The sequence below is a fragment of the Rhagoletis zephyria genome, unplaced genomic scaffold (genome assembly GCF_001687245.7).
Source record: "Rhagoletis zephyria isolate East Lansing unplaced genomic scaffold, Rhagoletis_zephyria_1.1 Rzeph_scaffold_00011, whole genome shotgun sequence".
In the NCBI taxonomy this organism is placed as follows: domain Eukaryota; kingdom Metazoa; phylum Arthropoda; class Insecta; order Diptera; family Tephritidae; genus Rhagoletis; species Rhagoletis zephyria.
This window is the reverse complement of record NW_016157095.1, coordinates 390,755-409,493: the sequence shown is the minus strand read 5'-3', so window position 1 is coordinate 409,493 and position 18,739 is coordinate 390,755.

Sequence of the window (18,739 nt, the reverse complement as noted above, 5' to 3'; positions counted from 1 at the left end):
TATTTTGTGAGAATCAACAAATATTTGTAATTTTTTTTCGAAAACTTATGTTAAGATATATTTGGTAAGGTGTTAAACATCGGGTCTTTGCAAAAAGTAATATTTTATTGCGGATTTCGATAGAATCCTCTCCCCTCACTGGCGATCAAATTTTTGTGAAAGTTAATTCATAAAATAGCTTTCATGAGATTTTCCTACAAATTATGTTCTGAGTTCACTTCCACTGAAGTTATGTATTTCTGGACTGCGTGGAAATTAAGTCTGAAATAATTTCCATTTTTTCATGAAAGTCATATCCGTGAAAGTTGCGTCAGCTTAACCTTGCGAAAAATCTTGGGAAATACCGGCGATATGTAGAGGACAGTACATTACCGAGTTAACAGGCGCTTTCTATATCACGATAAAGAGCTGTTAAATTGCTTCAAAGCGTTTGAAACTAAGTAGGTAATAGTTTCGAAGCTATTTTGTTACGGATAGTGTTCATACTTGGCCGATAACCCTCGGATTACTACGATATTCTGACATTAAACAAAAGTCGTCAATAGCCAGGTTTAATGGCTTTTAATTTTTTCTTTTTGTATACAAGGCAGGCTTTTGACGCCTCTCACAAAAAGGGTTGTCTTTCCCCAATTTGCGTATGTAGCTGTCGCACTTTTTCAATTACTCACACCTCTTATGCTGAGCATCAAGCAAATGCTGTGGCCAATCAAGCCACTATGAATATAAAAAAATTTCAAATATGCAGCAGGCGTAGCGGCAACGTCGTCACTGCTTTCAATTCAATCAGAAACGCTGACTGCATACATAATTACGGCAGTGCTTTTGATTACGGGCTCCGTAAGTTCGAACAGACATAATACTCGCACATCTTTTGCTGCGCTGAGTGGCAAATTGCGTAAAAGTTGTACGGCATCAAACGTCACCACTAAAAGGACATTATTGTAATTTCAATTGCGTTCGGAAAGCGAGCAAAAATCGCAGTGTTTGGAATTTTTCTTTTTCGGTTGAAAAGCAGATTTTTGGGTTTTCTCTTTTCTTTTGCATTTCAATTTTGAATTCCGATGCCCATTTAAAATATAAAAGCTGTAGCGAAATAAATAAAACTTTAGTGCAGTGTACGTGCCACTCTACTCTGCGACTTCAGATCGCTTTACGTTCAACAAAAAATAAAGTTTCTGCACTTCAAAGAAAAAGAACGTCGCCCATTTTGACTTCCAATAAAAAGGGAAATTAGAATTCTTCGAATAGCATAGCTGAAATTTGGCAGCAATTTCCTATTTTTCCCGGCACATGCGCGCGTAGGAGCGCGTGGAGCGCTGACCATCCGGTGAAGACTGGGAACACTCCTCTGTTGTCTGCTTTTAAACCGTTATTTATTCGGTTGCTGTGTAATTACGCTTTTATAGCCAGTTACGTTTGGAAAATGCAAATTTGAATTTGCTGTCATAGCCACCTTGCCATTCACTCAGATTTTCGCCTACACTACGAGCTCTGTAAAGTTACGAAATTCGCCAACGTGTATACTACAGCATAGTCTATCAATTTCTTATATACTTTCTTTATTTTCTGTTTTTCTTTTTTTCATTTTATTTATCTGACTGTCTGCTAAAAGTTTGCATAATCTGCCAATTTAAAGTCATATTTGTTTTTTGGAAAATTTCGCAAAATCACACACCGAGACCGTATATTACGATATGCATCAATGAAAATGTGTTTATCAAGTAGCAGAAGCCCTGGCAGCTAGTGCTTGATATAAGGCGAAAGAATGGACTAATATTTAGTTGGACAGACGTCGGTAGCCAGAGGGCTAATTTACTTGCGATTGTATGAGTATGCGGGGAAAGAAGTTATATCTCTGTTTGTTTGCATGTGAGCACAAGTCAAATTGCTATCGCAAATAGATCTTTTATTTTATTTAAGCATAATCGTTGGAATAAACAGCAACATTTTCAAAGTTTTATAAATAGCTTGAATTGCTTCGAATTTGTAGTGATGGTATTAAAGATAAGCGAAATGAAGTGTCGGAGATTAAAAGTTTTCAAGTGTACATGCACATGCATTAGATCGAAACACCTCACCAGAAAAAAAAGTTCGCCGTCCACCCTTGAGTTCTAAGTATTTTTGCAATTTCAAAAAAAAAAAAAACACTTCCGAACCTAGCATTTTAAGTTTTTGTATTGCTTTCGGCATAAAACTTACTTTTTAGATACATAGTTCTACTGGAATAATCAAAATATACTTTCCTAGAAAAATTTAGTTATTTTTGGAGAGCTTTACTGTCGGTTTCACGAAAGCAATTTAAGTAAAAAAAGATTTGTTTACCGTCAGCTTCCATATTAAATTCCAATTAAAAAATAATTTTTCAGTTAAATTGATTTCGTGAAACTGGGTGTAGGTAGTACTTAAGGGAAAATAACTGAGATCTGATAAGTTGATAAGTACTAGAACGGGGTACTGGAGATCAATGAACTTTTCAACAAAAACCATTTCCCCTTCGATTTATTATAGTTTAAGATCCGACCACAAACGCCGAAGATATGACGATTTTTTTTTTCATATAACCAGTGCAAATTACGAAAACTCCCGTATTTCATTTCATAAGAAATTCATGCTTATATGAAAAATGTGCAAAAATCCGTCACCAAATCTCCAAAGTCAGAGCACGTTTGTAGCCGATTCAAACTTACGCGTCAAAAATTGAATGGGCTACAAAACTGCGTACTTGAAAAATTTCCAGAAATTCTGAATGAAAAGTTGAAAATTTTGATGAACATTTTTTGAATTTACATATATGAAGTATGAAACTTTGACTCGTATGGTTTATATTATAGAATGAAGTGTATTTTCATAAATAATTAATGCAAAAAATTTTTCACTAACATAATTGTGAATTTGATATTAGAAAAAGGTGTACACATTCATTTGTCGCCTAGTGTACATATGTACCCAGATTGAGATATTTTTCTACAAAAAAAAAGCTTGCATCCACCCCGAAATTATCAAAGCTCACATCGAGATGATTCTCGTCACTTGGCTTAATGCTTAACCTTTGACTGAACGTGTTTTTAAGAAAGTCGTTTCAAATAAAATCAACTCTGTTTAACTTTAACAAGACACGCCCCAACAGTTAGTAACAAAGTGAGTGCCAAATACAATATTTAATTATTTATTTATTTTTTTTTTTTTGTAAAAAATCAATCTAATATGTGATAAAAATTTAGCAAAAAAAGCTAAACAATTAATGGATTTAAATCCTTTTCCAGCAAATTTGTCTAACGCATAGGGTACTTACGGTTCCTCTGCTACAAACAGCGGCGGAGTACTTTCAGGACTAGAACTTTTGAGTCCATGTGGTGGATGCATTAGGTTTAAAGTTACAATAATAAGTTCCAATCAGTTCGTCGACAGTGGACTTTCGCCTTTCTCACAATACGCCTAAACGTAAAACCTTGTAGACGTATATGACAAGATCGCCGTTCTTTTTGACAAGACAGAGCATACAAAAATTTAAATTGGGAGGCATGCTTTCGTCGGACTATATATTTCATAAAAGTTTGTCTATTCACCTCACCTACTCCTAGCCACCATACTGCTACCGTTAGCAGCGTGACCATGTAGGCAGCGTAGGCTTTATCGGGCTCGTCATCCCAACTGCTTCTGCGGGCTCGCTGAAATCCAATTGTTCCCTCAGCCGCAGCTTAAGGGCGAATATGTTGTGCGTCTGCAGCCTCCAACATCAACCTTTACTTACTTTAGTTCTGAGATTATTCGGATTTATGTGTGAGTTCTTGCCGGTTTTGGGGTTAGCAGGTTGGGGAGCAACTCTTCCTGATATTTCAAACTAGTTGTGTTAACGGAAGCACAACACTTCAATACTAATCATACATTTTAGCATTTTTCTTTTATATAATTCTTATCTATGCATAAAATATATTTACCAACTCCCGTATGAATTTCAAAATAATCCGCCCCGGCAGGACATGCCATTCATAATTTATGCTTCTTCAAAAGGATCCACCAATGTACAGCATATCAGTTGCAAAGTCTTATTCATGTTTTATTTCGTATCCATTAACCACAGTTGTAAAACATGCAAACCCAAGAGCTGATTAACATATTTAGCAAAGCGGAAACTATGCAACTCACTTCCGTCGCAACTATCTAAATGCCAGTGGCAGCCGAAATGCGCAGTCATTGACTTTGTTGCAACTATGTATGTATATATGTACGTATGTACTTGTATGTGAGTGTTTGTGAGTGAGTGTGGATACAGAAATGCGCCCGCACAGTTATCACTCGCTCTTTGAAGAGTATGTGTAATACATTCATAATATCCAGTATCTATGTATCTGCATCAGCGCATTGCCCATGTGAATTAACATTTTTGAAAATTACATGCGATTCAAAATAAAATACTCGTAGTTTAAAAATGAAATATGCAAAAGAGCAAATTATTTGAGATAAACGAAAAATTTTCCATAAAAATATTGCTAAATTTTTTATGCGCATAACAATTTTCCAGCGTTTACCACTTTGTTGCAGGACGTGCGCTGGCACATCAAATGTATGGTGGATGTCCTTATCGAAATGAATCCTGGCTGACGCACGCCATTTACAGTGGCGCACAGTGGGCTGGGTGCGACCAAAACCCCCATTTTCGAGGTGGGCAGAAAATGGATATTGACTATATTTTTGATGAGCGAGATAATTCACTAATACGTTTTAAGAGAAAAGGTTTTTGAGCATACTGATTTTAGTTCGTTTTATAACCAAGAGAGGAGTCATGCAATAAAAGCCTTTTATCATGTCATAAATTTCCGACTTTGTTAAAAATCAGGAGATAAGTTTTAGCTATTTCAGCGTGTTCTATCGAATTGTTCTGGATGTGTTTTGTTGAAATAAGTTTTATGATAAGTTTTGAAAAAAAAACTTCCAGTAATATTGCATTTTTATATGGTCACTAACATGTAAAGGCCAAATAACTCGGTTACAGAAAGGTTTTGTTTGAAACTCAAACTTATAAAAACGACTCTGTGACTGCCAAAATGTACAAATCTGTACAAAGGCCCTAATCGTTTGATTTAGCCCTGAGAAACTAACGTGCACCATGGAGCGATTAAAACGTTGATTAAACTCTTCTAGCCGCAAATATAGTAGTAATGGTGATCCGATTTTACTGGAATCTACATTATCCGGTTTTAAGGTGAATTGGTTTTTGTATGGCTGGTGGGCGCGGCAGCTGGCCGATTTTGACCACCTTGTAGATTTAAATCTTTCTTGCTAAAACTAAGCCACAAACCGAATTTCATTAAAATCGCATAACATTTGTTAGCTACACCCCCAACTTGGCTGGGGCTAACCATAGAGACAGGGGCGTAAGCTGAGTGGGATTTTGGAGGCATGTGGAGAGGTGCCGTGAGTCATGTGGCGACTCTCTACTCCTAGGCTTGACTCTATGCCAGCTGTGAGCAGAAGAACACTGGACGTGAAACAGTTTGCATTTCTAAGTATGTGATTTTTCAGATTTCTTTATGTCTAAGTAAAAAACTACAGAAAACATATTACAGCAGCATCGGAGCACACTGTGCGACGTCTACAATATAGTCATTATAAAATCGCACAGCCGCAAACCACCATACGATTTCCCACATATACCCTGTAGGGAAACCCCGAACTAGTGAACCAAACTTCTAGTTTCGTACTCGATCTTTATCGCCAAAAATAGACCAGTCTAACAGTAACTAGATCTTAGCTTTTTCTGCTCAGTAATACGCTGATTTGCTTAGTCAAAAATAGTCGCAAGAAAAGTGTTAACCACAAAGAATAAAAAAAAACCTTTTCCCTGTAAGTCTATTTCCAAGGTATCGAACTTAGAACTGGTTCGGGACTATCGAAAGTGATGCAGCGGGGGGCAATTGACACTTCGTAGGACTTCGCAGTGTTAAATTCGCCAGTTTCTAGCATGCAAAAGAGAATTAACGCGCACTAGTCTCTAGTACCGAGCCAGCTCGGCACTACTGCGTTCCTCTACAGGACATGTACATTCATCTACATATTTTTGTATGTAGAAATTTATGTATGTATGTATGTCTGCGTCGAATCATGTGTGCGATGTGGCATGATTACCAAATAATAACTATGCAGCATTGCAAAGCAGACAAAAAGCAGTGGCTATGCAGTCGGTATGAGTTGAGCGTTGAGCTGAATGAGCTCGGCAAAGTCAAGGGTCAAGCCTTTGCTTCTGACTGACTAAAATCAGCAAAGTAAGAAGTGAACAAACAAGTGGATAACTGAATTCTATGGTTGTGTTTCTTTGACCGCAGAGAATTGTTGTTTCTTTGCTGTGTGGGCAGTTAGGATAGTGACCTTCTGGCTGTCTGTGACCGGATATGCTGCATTTTCCGGGAATTTAGTTGAGTTGTCGGTTTGCATTTTTTGCTCAACCCTCTTCTGGCTGACTGGCTTGGCTGGCCAGCTGCCTAGCTGGTTGGCTTGTTGCGTTTTGAAATCGTTACTCATTGCTGAGTTATTTTTATTCTATTATTTTTTAATTTTTATTTTTTGGTATGTGTGCGCGTGTGACCATTGAAGAGTTTAGTAGCTTCATTTGCAGACGAACCGCAACATTGCCATTTACCGCCAACGGCGTAGACGTCCGACGGGATGGAGTGTGTAGCATGATCCTACTTTGAATTAATTTATGTAAGTAGCTGCGGCCCTGCGCTTTGCTGCGTTAGTAAGTAGAAGGGCTTAAGCATAAATATTCAGTCGCCATGATATTATGAACTACAAAACTGTGGCTGCCACTGAAGGTTGCTTTGCTAGCTTCGACTTTCTTTATTTGGCTGGCAATGTATAGAGATTATGAAAATTTGTTGATTCTTTGAATAGTTCAACTCTGAGAGAAAAATTTGGCAAGAGAGTGCTGGCTCGTTGAATGTAGTAGAATGGCTCGTGGGCGTAGTGACGGCAGTCGTATGTGCTGAGCTCGGCCTCAACAAATATTATAAGCTACCAAACTAATGCAGAATTTCGAGGCAGAGGTATTGGCCATAAGGAGGGCGCCGAAGCTACATTCTGGACACCAAGCTTGTGAATCTCTATATAGGCAGCCAGGCAGCGAAAAGGGCGATACTATCTTACAGCACTTCCTCCCAAAAATCCACCCCTTGTGTGCGCTAATGGTCAGAAGATTCTCCATCACATTGAGGAAAATCGAGGAGAGACTGATAGGCCCAAAATCTTTCGCAGCGTTTTGGACATTCTTCCCTGCATTCGGTATGATGGATCAAGCCACCTTATCATCTGAAGATTTCATCGACTGGCCTAGGTTTTAAGTGATAGGCTTGCAGCCATGAAATGGGCTGTCTTCTCTATATTGCCCCAACTAGGAGATATTTGAATATTTAGGGACAGTTTTTAGTGCGCCTTCTTTGTGAGATTTTCAGAAAGCTGGAAGGAGCAGGACTCTTGAAAGCCATGGTCTCAATACCCGCGGCTTCTGATGTTGACCCGATATCCTAGAGGTTTCACTAAGTAGTATTAGCTTCACCGTACACCAATTTGTGTCTTGCGCTGGAGCTTTGCTCTCGGCTGTCATATAGGCTTCGCTAAGTGAGCTTGTAGGAAAAAGAAACACTGTCTTCAAGTAATTTCTTGAGCTCGGCTTCTCCGTGGGCGGATATGATAATACAGACATCTAATTCGCCACAGTTCGATTAACAAACCACTGGTTCTCAAATTCCCACTGTAACCATCTCGTGATTTATAAGAAAGTGAGCGTCTACACGAACAAGGCCTAAACCCTCGACTTCGCAACAGGTATCATAAAATCTCTTAAAATAACCTAGCTTTACGATTTCTTACTTTTTAAGAACTTCTCTCCATCTAGCCATGTTGAACAAGATTTCAATACCACTGCAGGACCTACGATCTATTAGGTACATTTTTTAGTAATTGTTTAAATTTCTTAAGACTATTTTATCAAAGAATTTTCAAAACTTATTCCGAATTTACTTCTCTTTACCTGTTTTAGATTAGCAATTATTCTTAAAACACATATTTGCCATTGAAAGTTTCTTATTATTTAGATTGATTTCGATAAGCCAGAGATGTCTCACACAAAGTGCCTGTGTGTTAATGGCCTTAATCCGTAGACCACAATGCTTTCAGAATACAATTGTAAGGACAGCTGAGCGATGTGCAATAACAACAAATGAGCCGCAACCTACCTGCAACACTTAAGAACTTGGCTGTGCCACATATGACAGTAAATGTGCAATTAGCAGGCAACCGAAGCTGAATTGGCTAAATTACACTGACACACACCACTAGTGAGGAAGAAAGGGAGAGTGAGTGAGAAAGCAGTCGTAGTGAGAGCTGCAAAGCTGCTAGCTAATTGATCAGTGGCAATGTGGCATGCAACGACACACAGGTCACATAAGAACTTTATGTGGCCAAAAGGATTTGATGCAATGATACAATTGAAATGATGACAAGGCGTGGGATTGGAGCGGCAAGGATTAAAGCAGCTTTTGCTTAGGACAATTTCAGAACAGACTTATACAAATGTGTGAGTGTGTATGTGTATGTGAATAGGCGTATGCTACGAAATGCTTGGAAAAAAAATTAATGACCAACCAACATTCGATTGGTTGCGGTACGCTTGTGGCACTTAATGGCTCATTAAACGCTTTGCCAACGCTACCAGCTGGCTGATTTTGTATGGTGCCTGGCTGACAGACAGCTTGGCTAGCAATGTGACATAATCGGTTTATTAAGTGGCGTGCATCGTGCATTAGTTGTGGTATAGCATAAGCAACGCAATCGCTCGTTGGGAAATGTGTATGGCAAATAAATTTGCGAATAATGGCGCTCATTTGTTTGTACATTTCCCCAAATGAATTTACCGCAAACCATTTACGCGTATTATTTTTTTTTTTACATGGCAGTTTTTATATTTCAGCTTTTTGCACGTATATTCAATAGCAATGATAAAATGAACTCTGAACGCACTGAAAAATATTTAAATTTAATACAATTGTTAAAAACAACAGCAAACATTTTATTTTTCAGTTCGTTGCCTATTTACCAAGCTTTTTGTCTGCTCGGTGTCTGCTTTTGTCGCTATCTGTTTGTCTGCAGCAACACCAGCCACGTTGACACCACAACAGCGCAACAGCAATGACAATAGCAACAGCAAATTCAAACGTTCAGGCCACCACCAATAATCGACCGTAAATACATACAAACACATGCATACATATATGTATGTATATGTTTGTATACATGTAAACACTCATACATTTTTATAGACCGCGTAACAATACAAATTCGCTTTTGTTTGTTAGCGCTCATTGAACCAGGCAACCAAACAACCGTTGCAGCACCGAGCACCGACCAATAGCTAGCCATTCAGGCAATCAGTGCGGCACCATACAGCCAGTCAACCAAACTGGATTTGCCAGGATAATGGCATTCAATTTACATTAACAAAGGACAAATTGTATATCGCATTCGATTTGTTTCCCTTTTTTTTGTACACTTTCGGCGATTTCTTTTCATATTCAATTTTCCAAATGTGCTTGTATATTGCAGCGACTGAAAACCACAATAGATTTGGAAAATCTTGTGTACCTAACTATTTGCGAAATAAGAATCCCCTTTAAATTTTTATAAAAATACCAGCAAACCCGAACGACCGAACGACGTTTTCCTGCCTTAAATTACTTAATAATGAAAATTTTTGCTTGAAATGTAGTTATTAGGAATGTTCTCGAAAATGCCGGGATTCCTGGCAAATATTCCCGGGATTTTCAGGATTTGACATTTGCACTGATGGCAATAATAGAAACTCCTTTTCTTGACCAATATTGGCTATATTTCTTTTTTGTTATTTAATAATTTATATTTTTTATAAATGTCTATCTCATAATATATATAACACCGCGCGATAGTAAATATTACACACAAAAATCAATATATTCGCGAAACCATGGGCCAAATATAGTAAAATGCCGCTTTTAGTTTTCCACTCTGACGTAAGCACTTCAAAAGTTATTAAACAATTCCGTGAAATGTGCTTACAGAAGAAGTATGGGTATCAAGTTAAAGATGAAATACTGCAGAATTTAATCAGATTAAATTTTTTGGTGCACAAGGACTTGGAAGTATTGAAAATGTCCTTTAAAAATTTTTTTTGAAATTTTTGCAATTTGCAATTTACCGTTATTCGGCTTCAAAAAAGTGGTACGGCAAATAAAAGCTAACGAAATCCTCCATAAGCATATACATCACTTTTCGATAGGCCTGATAGTTTCAGAGAAATTAATTAATCTAGATTTTTTGTTAATTTTAATAAAAAATTTAAAAAAAATCAAACTTTAATAGGAAAAAAACTTTATAAATAACAAATTCTGTGTAATTTTTTTGCATTAAAGTTAAAGCCGGTTTTGTTACCAAAAGATAAAGCTACCAATGAAGAAATTCAATGGATAAATAATCAAGGAATGAGTGGTCAAATGAAAATGCGTAAGGATCTTTCATATGAAATATGAGCACAAAAGAGTGTTACTCAAGTGTATATGGCGTATGCGTATCATTATTTCCTGCTCATTATTCATACAAAAAATCGTTGAGCATTTTTATTTGAACACGCATTCCTTTCTTATTTATCCATTGATTTTTTTCGTTGGTACATTAATTTTTTGTAACAGAATAGGCTTTAACACAAATATAAAAATTTTATACAGAATCTGTTACTTTCTTCCCTGTTAATGTTAAAATTTTTAATTTCGTCAAAAAACAAAAAACAAACTGCAATGATTAGTTAATTGCTCAGAAACTACAGAAAAAATTAATTTAATTTTTGGAATCACCGAGCAATTCTTCATAGGAATTGGACAGTGGCAAAAATAAAAAAATTTGTGATCCGGTGTAATTCTACTGAAATAATGAAAATACTTCCATAACTTAAATTTAGTGATTTTTAATGAGCTTTATTTTACCAACATTAGGTAAGGACTGGGATCTGATAGATAAATATAAGAACGGGGTCCTAGAGGTCAATGAACTTTGGAACAAAAAAAAAAACGATATATCATATTATAAGAGATTCGACTCTAAATGCAAAAGATATGAAGAAGGGTGTAAAATGGCGACACCTACGTTACGCAAAAAAAAAACACAAAAGACTTTTTTTTTTGAAATTGCTTCGCGAATATACTTCAGACTCAGGGGTTTACGGCGAACTTTTTTCGGGTACGCTCCAAGTACATACATTCACGTGTATGACAAATTGCATATTTCATTCAATTAAAAAATGTCTGCTTGTCGATGCTTCAGCACCTTGCTTGGTATTAAACAAACATGCAGGAATGAGGTTTTATAAATGTACATACTTTACATGTGGTGCAATCAAAGAACAGCCTCACATATGTACCTACATATATGGGCACAGCTTAATTATCCTGCATATTGTGATGGTTGTTGCAGCTATTGATGTTGTACATTGCCGGCGTCGTTTTGTTACCATTAGCAACGCATTGTATGCATCAGCGACATTGCATAGTCGACAAGTGTGGCTGTTGCGTAGACAATGAAATAATTTCTGCAAGTGCGAATGCGACAAATTGAAATTGCATTGCTGCCGAGTAGAGGAGCAGGAAGTGATGGAACAGAAAATGTATAACTAACGCAAAATAAAAAAGGAAACAAGGTAAAGGCGGAGTATGCAATTCCAATTTCTACTCATTTAGCCAAAAAAAAAAAATGTTCGTAATTATGCAGGGAAGCGTTGTTAAGTTTAGGCAAAACTTTTATTGCTGTGAATTTTAATGAAGTCAAAAGTTGAAAAGGTTCAAATGCCAAAAGTTATGAAAGATCTTCGTTTATGTATGCAAAATGCGTTTATTGCATATTTGATGTTAAGCTGTGGAAATTTACTTAAAAGTTTTTATAATATGCCGGCCTCTATACCAAGAAGAAAATGAAAAAAAAAACAAATATAAATCCTTTTCGAATTTTGAGTGAGCTGTGAAGATTAAGGCTGCCTTAAACGTTTGAGTGCCTTTTGCGTTTGACATATCTGTTTTTAGTCTTGCGTTCTAAACCTCGATTTTATGTGCTTAGCTGTAACCTTAACCAATTTTCAATATCGAATAGTACTTTTGCCATAAAAAATGTGGCTGCACAAAATCTCTAACCTTTTGGTGGCAAAAAGCCTACTAACATCTGCAGCCTAACAGTACACAAACATAAAAATTGCAAAAAATGTCGGCCTTAGCCCTCCACGCTTCCATACTTTGCCAAGTCAAAGGCAATCAGTAAATCGTTTCCTGTCGCAACCGCGACTTCAAAGCTGGCTGCCATGGCGGATGAGCAACTTATTACTTAGGCACATAATGCAATGATACGCTTGGCTAAATTGTCCAAAAGAAAAGCGAAACAAAAGAAGTGAATCTAATAGCGGAAAGGGGATAAATACCAGACGGCTAAGGTTAATGCAGCCGGGCTTTGTGCCTTGATGGGGATAAAATGTGAAGCAAAATTGGTTTTTCGGTAGGGTGATGCTATTATGGTTCGTTTGACAATGTCTGCGGCTTAGTTGCTTTCTTGAGAAAATTAAATAAAATTCTTGACTGCGTGAAAATGTAAATGGAGTAATGGCGGAGTAGCAAAGAATATTCGAAGCAATGTATGTATGTATATAGCTGCTGTACCACCAAGACCAAGAAGTCTTATTGCTTGTTTTAATGTATCTATTTATTTGTTTTTATAATTTTCTATCTAAAAATACTCAATAGCATTCAAGGTGAGGTTAAGTTAGGAAGGCGCCTACGAATGACTCGTTCCACTCCACTTGGAGGTAGATTTGGCCATTATGAAGGCCCTCTGTGAGTACAAGGAGCAGGCACATTCTTCCAACCGAGTTTAAGCCACAATGTCAGTATAAAGTCTGTCACCTCCGAGCCGTTCATTTCCGAGCCGTGTCTAGCCATCTCATGCGCTATTTCTTTCCCTTCTATATTACTATGTCCAGGAACCAAGCAGCGAGAGGTTTTGACGTGAAGGAGTGAGGCCAGTGTTGCCATCGAAATCGGATGAGGGCGTGGCAATTATCCCATCTTTACCAAATTTCACAATTCTCTATTTCTAAGTAAAACTAGGGCAAATGCTAAGTTTCAGCGAAATCGGTGCAGGATAACTATTACTTGCATCTGCCTCCATATAGTAGAAACACTGTGAAGCATTGCCTGTTTTGTTGGCCTCTTCGTCGGTAGAAATGTCGGAAGGAACGTGTTCGCTCGAGGCGATGGCCATCTCCTTTCCTTATTGCTCCGCTTTCCGGTAGATTTTTATAGTGATAGTGTAAAAGCCATAGCTAATTACCCCACCACAATCCTCGAGAACGGGAACGGAAGCATCGTTGATGGCAAAGCCAATAAAATGCTGCTGGCGGGCAGTCCTTCTTTGCCCAGTCGGATAAATTCCGTGGAGATAGCTTCCTTGTATAGCTGGACCGCGCGCTCATCTGCGCACCCTACCAGTTAAACTTGCCCTTAATGACATCACGGACGACTGTTGCAGGGCCAGGGTACTTCTGGAAACATCCATCAGGATGGACTTCCAGTTGTACGTGCTAATGTGACCATCCGGATACGGTAGTAGGACGCGAAAAAGTTGTTAAAAATCATGTGGCGATATAGATGCTCAACAATATCCCGCTGAGCCTATGCCTCCTTCAATATGATAACTAAAACTTATATAGATTCCTGAAGATTTTTCAACCCTGCTTTTTCATACAATTTTTCGAAAAAAAATAAATTTCAATTGAGAAACTAACAACACAATGCAACAATTCCAGTTACTAACAAAAGGTTTAAACAGACAATAGGTAACAGTTGTTTAGGTTTTGAAGTAAACCTACGGTAGCGTTTATTAATTAAGTTAAAGCATAGAAAAACGGCAGCGTTGATACCGATCAACCCGTTAATTTGAAATTATCTCGGGAATCAACTGCAGTTGATCCGAATTAAATCCTAGAGTTAATACCCAAACTTAACTCGGATCAAGGGAATTTTGAGGGATACACTGACCAAAACTCAGAGAGCGTAGAATGCAGAGAATATGCGAAACTAGCAAGAACATATTCCTTTTTACCGGTAATGCAGCCACTATACTATCTCAGATAGTAGTCCAATTTAAATTGAATAAGAACTTATTTGAATTAATACGGCGACTGCAATACTGACAACAAGGTGTATTTCCATGCTAGTTTTGCGTTTTCTTTGTGGTCTACGCCTCCTGAGCAAACAAATATGCTAACAAAGCAGCCGATTGCTTCATTAGCGGTTGTCGAGTGGTGACAGCTGCGTAGTACAAGCCTGCCCAGGTCCCAGGTTCGGTCCTCGGTTGGAGCGACTGCCAAAAAAAATTTTGTTTTTATTATATCTTTTATTTTTTTTATTTTATTTGACTATATATTTAATTTTACCTTATTTTATTTTCGTTTGTTTTATTTTATTTCACAGTTTTTACGTTGTAATTAATCAATTAAAATTTTTAGAGTTAAATTTTACTAAAAAAGTCAAAAACAACTAACTAAAAACAACATCAAAAAATTTAAATGTTATAATTGAATGAATAAAGGGAAATTAAATGAATGGCCATTCAATAACTGACAACAATTTCAGCGGCCTCAGCAACCACGACGTTCATTCCGCTTCTGTCACGTTGGATAAAGCAGCAAAGCAAAAACAATTTAAGAGGTAAAAAAAAGTCTGCATATTTCAAAAAACAAAAAAAATAGAGGACTTCGTTCATATATTTTGCTTACTAGTTGGGCGTACAAATGTCTACTTCTTTTCAGTGAATTCCGCATTTCATTTGAAATGTTTCTCATTTTAATACTTGACCAGCCGCTGGCCGCACTATTCAACTGCCATATCACCAGCTGAAGAGCTGCAGTGAAATGAGAAAAAAGTAGCACGGTAAGCAGCCAACATCGTATTGCTGGCAAGAGAATGAAAGCTTATGATTTATTAAAATTTTGCATTTCCTGGCAGTAAACCGCACTTCAGCAAATCCACACAGACTCACTTCACTGCTACACGCTCAATCAACAACATCATGCCAACAACTACTGCAGCTGTTGCAGGGAAAATTTCAATATGGACACATAGAAAATGTTAAATTATGGAATATGAATAAATCCTTGCTGCCAAGCCGGAAGGGAAAATATAAATAGGCACAAATCCTGTGTGAACACACTTTTGCAACTGTTGATCGGGTGTGTCACGCTTGCGGGGGGGGCTAGTAAGCAATATCAAAAAATACTACAACACAAATAATAAAAGTAGGAAAAATGTTAAGTAGTGAAACACAAAACGGCTAGAAATTGTGGAAAAAAATACATTGTGTATTAAGAAGCAATATTAAAAAGCGGCATATTTAGAAAAGAGAGAAATACATACACAACAAGAGGGCGACACACAGGAAAAATTGCTCGCGGCTAAGTTGGCAACATTAAAAGTCATTACAGCATTTTTACTAGTAAAGCCGCGCCAACAGGACACTGCAGTAATAATATAATGTTAATGTATGTATGTGTGTATGCATATACATATATGCATGTAGTAAAATTTATGAAAGTTTGCCAATGGAGGTGTTCTGTTGCCAGGCTGCAACACGATATTAGACTTAATGCTGCATGTTGCAAGTTTCAAGTAATATACTTGTTAGTTGCATAAAATTCCGAGATTGATTGCAGAAGTTAACTGGAATTAATAAACGATTGGAATTTAGGTTCTAAAAATAGGTTTTAATAAAAATTTTAGGATTTAATTACAATATTCACAGGGCTCTTCTCCCTAAACCAATCCCTTTTTAAAACTGATTATCTTGTCAGCTTTGTGTTATTCTTAATGCCTTCACTCTTTAGTTTCGTATTAACTTCTTCCTCAGAATATATGATGGTATTTTAAGAGAGCTTAACAGCGCTAAAGTTGACTTAAACCCGACAAGAGTTACATAGCTGGCGGGGCACTGTGAAAAATATTTTTGCAGACAAAAAATACATAACGAAAATTTTCATTCCGTCCTGGAGGCTGAATTTTCCGACAGTTCCGTCTAAGATCCCATCCTAGCATACTTTGCCATTGAAATCGCTAAGGACAATTTTGATATCGTGTTGGGGGCGTCGCTCATATGTACGCCCCAATCGCTCATAGAAGTGATTTTTGGACGCCTCGTCCTCTTCCTCCGTCAGGTCATGGGCGCAGATGAACGAGATGTGGAAGAATCTCACTTTCGTCCACCTGGGTGCACGTCAGTAGTCGGCGTCGAAGTCTCTCCCTCTGGACGTAGTGAGCTGCGATTTGAACCGTACGCAAGAGAATCACTCCTGGCTACTCCCAGGTGAATGGCAGTCAGAAGATTTTGCCGCTTATGTGGACTTCTGCGTAGGGAACCATCCTCCACGATGCATTCGTGGCTAGATTAAATTTCAGGATATACTCTGTTGCGAAATATAGGAGAGGGCATATAGAGAAATTCTTCGAAGGCACTGTATGGGAATTCTGATTAGTAATTCGACAGTTCATTAGATGGAAGTTGTTTATAATCACTGGACTGTGGCTGCTGAGAGCGAGCGTTGCCTTTGTGTCTAGCGCCTGGATAGTTATCTCTGTCCGGCGCTAGACGGCGCAAAACAAATCTGACTAGCATCTATCCAGCATCAAGATTTATGTCCGGCCAAGTTGCTTATTTAAGAAATTTTTTTCAATTCATAAATTAGTAGGTGTCATTCCGTGAAACTTATATGGCCCTATAATAATAATAATAATAACTTTCCAAAAATCTTGCTTATATTCATTTCCTTAACCACCTATTTCGCCCAGTGTACGTATTGCAATTCTACTCCATTAATAGCTGCTGCAATGCATTTTGCATTGCTTTTTCTATTTGTAGATATGCTCTTATCCGATTTTCCACATTCATATCAGTATCTCATATTTGCACTGTACTTTGTAATCCAACGTAGAAAGCACACAGCTCTCATACCGTTCTTTGGACACAATATCGCAGAGGTGGCCTCATTTCCACTCAGTATCTGTCACCAGCTTAGGTGCGTTCTTAGTAAGCGTTATGAATAGCACAAGAAACAACAACAAATACATAACATTAAAATGGTGGCACGTCATTTCGAAGGAATTCTTTTTTTTTTGAAGCGTTGAAGCTCAAACAAGAATTCATAACATTTCTTTTCCTCCCCGGGCTAAATGTGTTTGTCAACTTTATGCTTATCCTATACCTTACTCCCTCATCTTGTTTTCTCTTTTAATGACACTTTTCTACGTTGCATTCGTCAGCTGCTAAGCTCGTCAACTGCATGTTGCTAAGTTGATATTTTTTTTCTCATCCTGTTTCACTCTCGTTTAACGTTGCATAGATTTTGTAATATTTTTTCCCCGCATTTCTTCACTCACTTCATTTTTTGTTTTTTTTGTTTTTGTATTTCTAGCTGTTCTACGCATTTCTGTTATTATTTTTATTTCAGCACAAATGTCATTTTTCTAACGAACGCTAAGGTCTGTCGACTTTACATGCACTTTGACCCTGTCTCTGTTGCGGCAGTAATCGCCCTTTTTCAATCTTTCAGGAATTGCAGCATAAAATCCTTGCTTGATTCCTGTCGCAATTTAGATTATCCTGCTCTTTGTTTGCATTTGTGTTTGTGAGTGGAATATGTAAGCATACTTGTCCATTTAGTAATGAATTTTCGATGTGAAATATTAATTTGAGAAAGTGTATGTGCATGCAAATTCAGCGTTGGCTGAGTTGAGGCAATTCTACCTACAAAGACTGAAAGAAATATGTCCCTTTTAAACTTTTTGTCGACAATTCTTATTTGTGCCTTAGGGTTTACTCTCACTTTCGCTATATTTCAGCATTAAAAAGCATTACATATCCGTTGTTCAGTATTGGTCTATAAAATTATCAGGCAAATATAGTAAAAGCTATTTACCGTAGCTGGAATTTTGTTTTCACAATTCACTGGAGCCTTCATTTTTCACTCGATTTTATTAATTATACTTTTTTTATTGTAAGCTGACAGCATTTTTTTATAATATCTATTTTTTTTCATTTTAGAAGAGCTCTACAGTTATTTTCAACTAGGTTTTATTAAGTAAAAAAAAAATTTAAATTTAAAAAACATTATTACTTTAAAAAGTTATTTAAAACATTCGGCGCAATATGGTCGATTAGTTATTGGAAATTTCACTTAACGAAATTTATATTTGTAAAAATTGTATTTTAAGTATGTACTAATATACACTCGACCACGTCCTCGAATTTCTCCCTTCTAACTTCATTAGCTTAAAATAATAAAATTAATTAAATTAGCATTTTCAATACCTATTCATCCTTGTGCAACAAAAAAAAAAAAATGTTTAACCTCTACAGAATTTCCTTTCATTTGGCACCCATATTGTAGATCCCCATAGCACAGCATATTTTTTGGGACTTATATAATCATATATTTGAATTATAAAGTCCTTTTTAAATAAAATCCTGACGCCAGAGAGAAATTCTAAACGAAGTTTTGCTATACAATATATATATATATATTGATTGATGTGTGTATTAAATTTTTTTATTTCTGTCGCACGTTTTTATAAGATGACGATGATTTTCTAAACAAAAATTCCAATTTTACAATTTTTATTGGCAAACTCGA